This window comes from Triticum urartu, chromosome 1A, assembly GCF_056163025.1.
Source record: "Triticum urartu cultivar PI428250 chromosome 1A, HENAU_Tu73, whole genome shotgun sequence".
In the NCBI taxonomy this organism is placed as follows: Eukaryota; Viridiplantae; Streptophyta; class Magnoliopsida; order Poales; family Poaceae; genus Triticum; species Triticum urartu.
The window spans coordinates 534,933,562-534,944,797 of NC_141873.1; positions in this window are offsets into that span (position 1 = coordinate 534,933,562).

The window sequence follows — 11,236 nt, forward strand, 5'->3', positions numbered from 1 at the left end:
ATCGGGATTTTACCGGGTTACCGGGAGGTTACCGGAACCCCCCGGGAGCCATATGGGCCTTCATGGGCCTTAGTGGAAAGGAGAAAGGGGCAGCCAAAGGTGGCTGCGCACCTCCCCCCTCCCCTAGTCCTATTAGGACTAGGAGAAGGTGGCCGGCCCCCCTCTCTCTCTTTCCCCCCTTGGGAATCCTAGTTGGAATAGGATTGGGGGGGGGGGGAATCGTACTCCCGGAGGGAGTAGGACTCTCCTGGCGCACCCCTTGTGGCCGGCCAGCCTCCCCCCCTTGGCTCCTTTATATACTGAGGTAGAGGCACCCTAGAACACACAAGTTGATCCACGTGATCTATTCCTTAGCCGTGTGCGGTGCCCCCTGCCACCATATTCCTCGATAATACTGTAGCGGAGTTTAGGCGAAGCCCTGCTGCTGTAGTTCATCAAGATCGTCACCATGCCGTCGTGCTGACGGAACTCTTCCCCGACACTTTGCTGGATCAGAGTCCGGGGATCGTCATCGAGCTGAACGTGTGCTCGAACTCGGAGGTGCCGTAGTTTCGGTGCTTGATCGGTTGGATTGTGAAGACGTACGACTACTTCCTCTACGTCGTGTCAGCGCTTCCGCAGTCGGTCTGCGTTGGGTACATAGACAACACTCTCCCCTCTCGTTGCTATGCATCACATGATCTTGCGTGTGCGTAGAAATTTTTTTGAAATTACTACGAAACCCAGCAATAGACATAATCCAATCATGTCTATGCTCAACGCAAACACCAATCTCGATGGTAGAGGAAGCGTACGATATTTGATCAACCATGGAAATACTTCCAACACATATCGTCATCTCACCTTTAGCTAGTCTCCGTTTATTCCGTAGCTTTTATTTCGAGTTACTAACACTTAGCAACCGAACCGGTATCTAATACCCTGGTGCTACTAGGAGTACTAGTAAAGTACACATTAACATAATGTATATCCAATATACTTCTATCGACCTTGCCAGCCTTCTAATCTACCAAGTATCTAGGGTAATTCTGCTCCAGTGGTTGTTCCCCTTATTACAGAAGCACTCAGTCTCGGGTTTGGGTTCAACCTTGGGTTTCTTCACTAGAGCAGCAGCTGAATTGCCATTTCATGAAGTGTCCCTTCTTGCCCTTGCCCTTCTTTGAAACTAGTGGTTTCACCAACCATCAACAATTGATGCTCCTTCTTGATTTCTACTTTTGCGGTGTCAAACATCGCGAATATCTCAAGGATCATCATATATGTCCCTGATACATTATAGTTCATCACGAAGCTCTAGTAGCTTGGTGGTAATGACTTCGGAGAACTATCACCATTTCATTTGGAAGATCAACTCCCACTTGATTCAAGCGATTGTTGTACTCAGACAATCTGAGCACAAGCTCAACAATTGAGCTTTTCTCCCTTAGTTTGCAGGCTAAGAAAATCGTCGGAGGTCTTATACCTCTTGACGTGGGCACGAGCCTGAAATCCCAATTTCAGCCCTCGAAACATCTCATATGTTTCGCGACGTTTCAAAACGTCTTCGGTGCCTCAACTCTAAGCCGTTTAACTGAACTATCACATAGTTATCAAAATGTGTATGTCAGATGTTCGCAACATCCATAGACAACGTTCGAGGTTCAGCACACTGAGCGGTGCATTAAGGACATAAGCCTTCTACGAAGCAATGAGGACAAACCTCAGTTTACGGACCTAGTCCGCATAATTACTACTATCAACTTTCAACTAAATTTTCTCTAGGAACATATCTAAATAGTAGAACTGAAGCACGAGCTATGACATAATTTGCGAAGACCTTTTGACTATGTTCAGGATAATTAAGTTCATCTTGTGAACTCCCACTCAGATAGACATCCCTCTAGTCATCTAAGTGATTACATGATCCGAGTCAACTAGGCCGTGTCCGATCATCACGTGAGACGGACTAGTCATCATCGGTGAACATCTTCATGTTGATCGTATCTACCATACGACTCATGCTCGACCTTTCGGTCTCTTGTGTTCCGAGGCCATGTCTGTACATGCTAGGCTCGTCAAGTCAACCTAAGTGTTTCGCGTGTGTAAATCTGTCTTACACCCGTTGTATGTGAACGTTAGAATCTAACACCCGATCATCACGTGGTGCTTCGAAACAACGAACTGTCGCAACGGTGCACAGTTAGGGGGAACACTTTCTTGAAATTATTATGAGGGATCATCTTATTTACTACCGTCGTTCTAAGTAAACAAGATGCATAAACATGATAAACATCACATGCAATCAAATAGTGACATGATATGGCCATCATCACTTTGCTCCTCTTGATCTCCATCTTCGGGGCTCCATGATCATCATCGTCACCGGCATGACACCATGATCTCCATCATCGTGTCTTCATGAAGTTGTCTCGCCAACTATTACTTCTACTTCTACAGCTAACGGTTAGCAATAAAGTAAAGTAATTACATGACGTTTATGTTGACACGCAGGTCATAAATAAATTAAGACAACTCCTATGGCTCCTGCCGGTTGTCATACTCATCGACATGCAAGTCGTGATTCCTATTGCAAGAACATGATCATCTCATACATCACATATATCATTCATCACATCCTTTGGCCATATCACATCACATAGCATACCCTGCAAAAACAAGTTAGACATCCTCTAATTGTTGTTTGCATGTTTTACGTGGCTGTTATGGGTTTCTAGCAAGAACGTTTCTTACCTACGCAAAAAACCACAACGTGATATGCCAATTGCTATTTACCCTTCATAAGGACCCTTTTCATCGAATCCGATCCGACTAAAGTGGGAGAGACAGACACCCGCTAGCCACCTTATGCAACTAGTGCATGTCAGTCGGTGGAACCAGTCTCACGTAAGAGTACGTGTAAGGTCGGTCCGGGCCGCTTCATCCCACAATGCCGCCGAATCAAGATTGGACTAGTAACGGTAAGCATATTGAACAAAATCAACGCCCACAACTACTTTGTGTTCTACTCGTGCATAGAAACTACGCATAGACCTAGCTCATGATGCCACTGTTGGGGAACGTAGCATAAATTCAAAATTTTCCTACGTGTCACCAAGATCTATCTATGGAGTCATCTAGCAACGAGGGAGGAGTGGATCTACATACCCTTGTAGATCGCGCGCGGAAGCGTTCAAGAGAACGGGGTTGATGGAGTCGTACTCGTCGTGATCCAAATCACCGATGATCCTAGCGCCGAACGGACGGCACCTCCGCGTTCAACACACGTACGGAGCAGCAACGTCTCCTCCTTCTTGATCCAGCAAGGGGGGAGGAGAGGTTGATGGAGATCTAGCAGCACGACAGCGTGGTGGTGGAAGTAGCGGGATTCCAACAGGGCTTCGCCAAGCGCCGCGGGAGGAGGGAGATGTGTCATGGGAGGGAGAGGGAGGCGCCAGGGCTTAGGTATGGTTGTCCTCCCTTCCCCCCACTATATATAGGGCCAAGGGAGAGGGGGGCACAGCCTTGGCCCTTCCTCCAAGGAAGGGTGCGGCCAGGGAGGAGTCCATCCTCCCCAAGGCACCTCGGAGGTGCCTTCCCCCTTTAGGACTCTTCCTTTCCTTATCTCTTGGCGCATGGGCCTCTTGGGGCTGGTGCCCTTGGCCCATACAGGCCAAGGCGCACACCCCTACAGCCCATGTGGCCCCCCGGGGTAGGTGGCCCCACCCGGTGGACCCCCGGGACCCTTCCGGTGGTCCCGGTACAATACCGGTGACCCCGAAACTTGTCCCGATGGCCGAAATAGCACTTCCTATATATAATTCTTTACCTCCGGACCATTCTGGAACTCCTCGTGACGTCCGGGATCTCATCCGGGACTCCGAACAACTTTCGGGTTACCGCATACTAATATCTCTATAACCCTAGCGTCACCGAACCTTAAGTGTGTAGACCCTACGGGTTCGGGAGACATGCAGACATGACCGAGATGACTCTTCGATCAATAACCAACAGCGGGATCTGGATACCCATGTTGGCTCCCACATGTTCCACGATGATCTCATCGGATGAACCACGATGTCAAGGACTTAATCAATCCCGTATACAATTTCCTTTGTCTAGCGGTACGATACTTGCCCGAGATTCGATCGTCGGTATCCCGATACCTTGTTCAATCTCGTTACCGGTAAGTCTCTTTACTCATTTCGTAACACATCATCCCGTGATCAACTCCTTGATCACATTGTGCACATTATGATGATGTCCTACCGAGTGGGCCCAGAGATACCTCTCCGTTTACACGGAGTGACAAATCCCAGTCCCGATTCGTGCCAACCCAACAGACACTTTCGGAGATACCTGTAGTGTACCTTTATAGCCACCCAGTTACGTTGTGACGTTTGGCACACCCAAAGCACTCCTACGGTATCCGGGAGTTGCACAATCTCATGGTCTAAGGAAATGATACTTGACATTAGAAAAGCTTTAGCATACGAACTACATGATCTTGTGCTAGGCTTAGGATTGGGTCTTTGTCCATCACATCATTCTCCTAATGATGTGATCCCGTTATCAATGACATCCAATGTCCATGGTCAGGAAACCGTAACCATCTATTGATCAACGAGCTAGTCAACTAGAGGCTTACTAGGGACATGGGGTTGTCTATGTATCCACACATGTATCTGAGTTTCCTATCAATACAATTCTAGCATGGATAATAAACGATTATCATGAACAAGGAAATATAATAATAATCAATTTATTATTGCCTCTAGGGCTTATTTCCAACATAAATGACGGTTGAGTATGTGGACTTGCTGAAAAGCTCTTATATTGACTCTTTCCTATGTTATGATAAATTGCAATTGCTTCAATGACTGATATTATAGTTTGTTGGTTCTCAATGAAGTTTCTGATTCATACTTGAAATTGTGAATGAATTGTTACTTTAGCATAAGAAATCATATGACAATATATATATATATGTTGCTGTTCTAAGAATGATCATAATGCCCTCATGTCCGTATTTTATTCTGTCGACACCTCTATCTCTAAAAATGTGGACACATTTTTCGATATCGGCTTTCGCTTGCGTACAAGCGAGGTCTAAGCTTGGGGGAGTTGATACGTCCATTTTGCATCATGCTTTTATATTGATATTTATTGCATTATAGGCTGTTATTACACGTTAGTCACAATACTTATGCCTATTATCTCTTATTTTACAAGGTTTACATGAAGAGGGAGAATGCCGGCAACTGGAATTCTGGGCTGGAAAATGAGCAAATATTAGAGACCTATTATGCACAACTCCCAAAGTCTTGAAACTTCATGGGAGCACGTTTCAGAATATATAAAAAATATTGGGCAAAGAAAGAACCAAAGGGGGCCACCCACCATCCACGAGGGTGGGGGGTGCGCCCCCTGCCTCGTGGGCCCCCTGGCAGGCCTCCGGTGCCCATCTTCTCCTATATGAAGTCTTTTACCCTGGAAAAAATCATAAGCAAGCTCACGGGACAAAACTCCGCCGCCACGAGGCGGAACCAATCTAGGGCTCCGGCGGAGCTGTTCTGCCGGGGAAACTTCCCCTGGGAGGGGGAAATCATCACCATTGTCATCACCATCGATCCTCTCATTGGGAGGGGGTCAATCTCCATCAACATCTTCACCAGCACCATCTCATCTCAAACCCTAGTTCATCTCTTGTATCCAATCTTTGTCCCAAAGCCTTAGATTGGTACCTGTGGGTTGCTAGTAGTGTTGATTACTCCTTGTAGTTGATGCTAGTTGGTTTACTTGGTGGAAGATCATATGTTCAGATCCTTTATGCATATTAATACCCCTCTGATTATGAACATGAATATGAATTGTGAGTAGTTACGTTTGTTCCTGAGGACATGAAAGAAGTCTTGCTATAAGTAGTCATGTGAATTTGGTATTCGTTCGATATTTTGATGAGATGTATGTTGTGTCTCCTCTAGCGATGTCATGTGAACGTCGAATACATGACACTTCACCATTGTTTGGGCCTAGAGGAAGGCATTGGGAAGTAATAATGAAGGAAATATGCCCTAGAGGCAATAATAAAGTTATTATTTATTTCCTTATTTCATGATATATGTTTATTATTCATGCTAGAATTGTATTGACCGGAAACATAATATATGTGTGAATACATAGACAAACATAGTGTCACTAGTATGCCTCTACTTGACTAGCTCGTTAATCAAAGATGGTTAAGTTTCCTAACCATAGACATGAGTTGTCATTTGATTAACAGGATCACATCATTAGGAGAATGATGTGATTGACTTGACCCATTCCGTTAGCTTAGCATTTGATCGTTTAGTATGTTGCTATTGCTTTCTTCATGACTTATACATGTTCCTATGACTATGGGATTATGCAACTCCCGTTTACCGGAGGAACACTTTGTGTGCTACCAAACGTCACAATGTAACTGGGTGATTATAAAGGTGCTCTACAGGTGTCTCCGAAGGTACTTGTTGAGTTGGCGTATTTCGAGATTAGGATTTGTCACTCCGATTGTCGGAGAGGTATCTCTGGACCCAATCGGTAATGCACATCACTATAAGCCTTGCAAGCATTGTAACTAATGAGTTAGTTGCGGGATGATGTATTACGTAACGAGTAAAGAGACTTGCTAGTAACGAGATTGAACTAGGTATTGAGATACCGACGATCGAATCTCGGGCAAGTAACATACCGATGACAAAGGGAACAATGTATGTTGTTATGCGGTTCGACTGATATGTAGGAGCCAATATGGGCATCCAGGTTCCGCTATTGGTTATTGACCAGAGAAGTGTCTCGGTCATGTCTACATAGTTCTCGAACCCATAGGGTCCGCACGCTTAACGTTCGTTGATGATATAGTATAAATGAGTTATGTATGTTGGTAACCGAATGTTGTTCGGAGTTCCGGATAAGATCACGGACATGACGAGGAAATCCGGAATGGTCCGGAGATAAAGTTTGATATATGGGATAATAGTGTTTGGTCTCCAGAAGGGTTCCGGAATTCACCGGAAGGGGTTCCAGATGTTTCCCGAAATGTTTGGGTACGAGAACACTTCATTTGGGCCAAAGGGAAAAGCCCACAAGGTTTTTGGAAAGCGCAAAAGGAAGTTTTGCGGAGTCCAGGGGCCAGACGACAGGGTCCCTGGCGTCTGGACCCAGACGCCGGGAACCCTGGCGTCTGGCCCTGGAGTCCGAGAAGGACTCTTGCCTTTCGGGTGAAACCGACTTTGTGGAGGCTTTTACTCCAAGTTTCGACCCAAGGCTCAACATATAAATAGAGGGGTAGGGCTAGCACCCAAGACAGATCAAGAAACACCAAGCCGTGTGCCGGCAACCCCGTCCCCTCTAGTTTATCCTCTGTCATAGTTTTCGTAGTGCTTAGGCGAAGCCCTGCGAAGATTGTTCTTCACCAACACCGTCACCACCCCGTCGTGCTGCCGGAACTCATCTACTACTTCGCCCCTCTTGCTGGATCAAGAAGGCGAGGACGTCATCGAGCTGAACGTGTGTAGAACTCGGAGGTGCCGTGCGTTCGGTACTTGGATCAGTCGGATCGTGAAGACGTACGACTACATCAACTGAGTTGTGCTAATGCTTCCGCTTTTGGTCTACGAGGGTACGTAGACATACTCTCCCCTCTCGTTGCTATGCATCATCATGTTCTTGCGTGTGCGTAGGAAATTTTTGAAATTACTACGTTCCCAAACAAATAAGTAGATGATGGGTTGCTAGAGTGACAGAAGCTTAAACCCTAGTTTATGAGTTGCTTCGTAAGGGGCTGATTTGGATCCATATGTTTCATGCTATGGTTAGGTTTACCTTAATACTTCTTTTGTAGTCGCGGATGCTTGCAAGAGGGGTTAATCATAAGTGGGATGCTTGTCCAAGGAAGGGCAGTACCCAAGCACCGGTCCACCCACATATCAAATTATCAAAGTACCGAACGCGAATCATATGAACGTGATGAAAACTAGCTTGACGATAATTCTCATGTGTCCTCGGGAGCGTTTTCCTTCGTATAAGAGTTTGTCCAGACTTGTCCTTTGCTACAAAAAGGATTGGGCCATCTTGCTGCACCTTATTTACTTTTATTACTTGTTACCCGTTACAAATTACCTTATCACAAAACTACCTGTTACCGATAATTTCAGTGCTTGCAGAGAATACCTTGCTGAAAACTGCTTATCATTTCCTTCTGCTCCTCGTTGGGTTCGACACTCTTACTTATCAAAAGGATTACGATAGATCCCCTATACTTGTGGGTCATCAGTCGTCTCATCAATATTCGGTCTGACTACAAAATTCAGAAGACTTGAAGGTGAAAAAACTCTATTGAACATGATTTGACAACTTTGATGGGCCATCCGGGGATCAGTAATCTATCGTTGCCATCAATATTGCCCCCTATTTGTGACTTGGTTTGTAAAGACTTTGTATTCCTTATTTGTAATATGTGGGGACAATTTGCTACATGGAGCGCATAGCCGACCATTCGAGGGAGTGATCGGGCTATGGAACAAGATGTTGTTTGAGGTATGGCTCAACTTCTCATTGGATTCATTGTGCCATTTGTCGTGAGACTAGATGATTTCATGTTTGCTTCACCAACATGCCTGTCAAAATGCTTATATTTTTGTAGTATTAAATATTTTCTCAAATGCCATGGATTTGGTGGATGGGGTCCATCATGTGACTTACTTTAATCTAAGATGCTAGAGACATCATAATGGTTTATTTTTGTGAAGACCCATGACTTTACACAAAAATGCATGGCACGGCTAGTAAGGTCCAAGTCAACACTACTGTGCAAAATGCTTTCCAGCACGTTCAATTTTTTTTTACTAAACTGAACATATATGCCGAGTTTAAGGTGCCTATTTAACCATTTTCAAGTTTATGAGATAAGTTGAACCCACACGTCAAATCAAAAGACATCAATTGCATTTTATTCTTCTTAAATATATTTTTCAAAAAAGAGGCTATCCAAGTTTTTGTTCTTGTCGAAACATTTAGAGGACAAGTGGTTCGTTGCATGAAGTTGTCGCTTCCTGCACGTACATATTTTGATTCCCCCGTTTGCATGTTTGTATCCAACAGTGTCATAACATGAGTACTAAAGACATGTAAGAAGAAAATCACGCCATACACATGGATCTATATAGTATAAGGAGCTGTTTGGTTTGTGACTAACTTTGTCAAAGATTGCCACACCTAAGGTTAGGCAAGTTTGACCAACTTAGGTGAGTGTTTGGTTCAAGCCACATTTTAGGCAAGCCACACTTGGGCCCCACATGGCATACACACAAAAAGTATGGCAAGATTCCCTTAGGCTTGCCAACTTGTGACTCTCTTTTTGATGAACTAATCTTAGGAAAGTTTGACAAAAATGTGTGGCAAAGTGTGGCAATGCTAGTCCTAGAATCGAACATCCCCTAAGTGTGTGTGTGTGCGCGCCCCCAGAATCCACCACTAAACCGTCTCCTCGAACGCTAAATGGAAGACTCTAGTTGTCTCTGAAGGTATGTCTGACACTCCTTGGAACAATGACGAGCAAATCCCCCCCCCCCCCCCTCTGAAAGGTTTGTAAAGTTAAATGTAGATGCATGCTTCCTGGAGAACAGTGGAAGCTTGGTGAGTTTCATTGCCCGAGACCATCGTGGTGAGGCCTTATGTGCGGACAACCAAGTCTTCAACCATGATTTGACATGAAAGAAGAGAAAGCCATGGCTACCAAGTTGGGTCTGCGTTAACTATCTAGATTTTGGATACCACAATTTTAGTTGAACTTGACTTGGCTACGATGGTGAACACACTCAATTTGTGATAGTGCAAATTTCTCTAGGAAGTGATAAAATTGCATACACATTTTTCATCTCATCAATATTCATTCTGACATTGTAAACGACTTCATTTTCTTGCAATTTTTGGGAAGGAAAAATGAGAATTTAGAGTCGGGAGTTGTGACTTGGAAATGGAATATATGATTCTATTCCTAATCCCTCGTCTGGTATTGGGTGAGTATTATGTATGAATATTTAAGAGGAGTGTTTATTCCCTCGTTTGATTATTGGGAAATGGGGACTTGGCCGAGAGATGGCAACATAAGTTATGATGAAGGGACGCGATGTTATGTGTAAATCAATTCCCACCCCCTATTCTGTTAATAAAATGATGAAAATTGGCCTCTAAACTCCCATGTCCAATCCCATTTAAATTCATATTCCTTCCAACCACTGTCTAATTACTCCTAACCAAACATGTTGTTAAGGAAATGGGGGTCATGTGGCCTCTCTCGTTGTAGAAGGTCAAAAACCTCTATTGCTCGTGGTATAGCAGGTTCGACGCGCCATTTGGATATCAACAATCTGTGATTACCTCTCCAATACCATTCCTTGTATGTGACTTGATTTGTAAAGATTTTGTAATCTAGAAACAGGCTCGCGCCCTGCTTTATAGATAAAGTAACAACCAAAGTACAAGGCCGAACGATACAAAATGAAGAGATAGCCCTCTTACAAAACAGATCCTGAGATCTCGGTACTGTGCAGAGCCTATGTTGCCGAAGAAGAACAAGGGAATGTCAGAGTAGAACGCCACACCTCACCCTAGCACGCCTAGACTCCACGACAACGCCCTCAAGAGGACGAACGACACAGAGTGTCGCCACTGCCAAGTCTGGAATGGACAAGGGTCTTCATCCGGAGCCCGGACACAGAAGCTTTGCTACATCAACGGACAATTACAGGCTTGTTACGGGGTGAGGTTGAGTTGTCAAACTGTAATTGGATTAAGGGGGGAGGAAGGGCCCCACCCACCTGAAAATATGAGAAGGGGGGGAGAAGATTAGTTAGTCCGAAGGGTCCGTTGCAACTCCATAATCAACCCGTGCGTGTAGCATTTTTGCCGGACACAAAGAGGAGAACCACAACGACGTCTTCAGGAAGATAGCGCCGTCCGCAGGTGCCGTCCTCATCAGCGCCAAAGCGCGGAGCTTTCCCTCAACAACTTATCCATGTCACACAATATATGCAGGACAACACCGGGAGATTCAAAGACTTTGTAGTCCACAGCTAAAAGTTCACAACAACTTTCTCAGAGCTTAGAACAGCTTTTTTAGAATCTGCAGTTCAACCAAACACAACGATTTGCAAGATTTTTCTTTAGGTCTTTGTTAATCAATGCCAAACTGAAATCGTAGTTACTCGACCGTCGGATC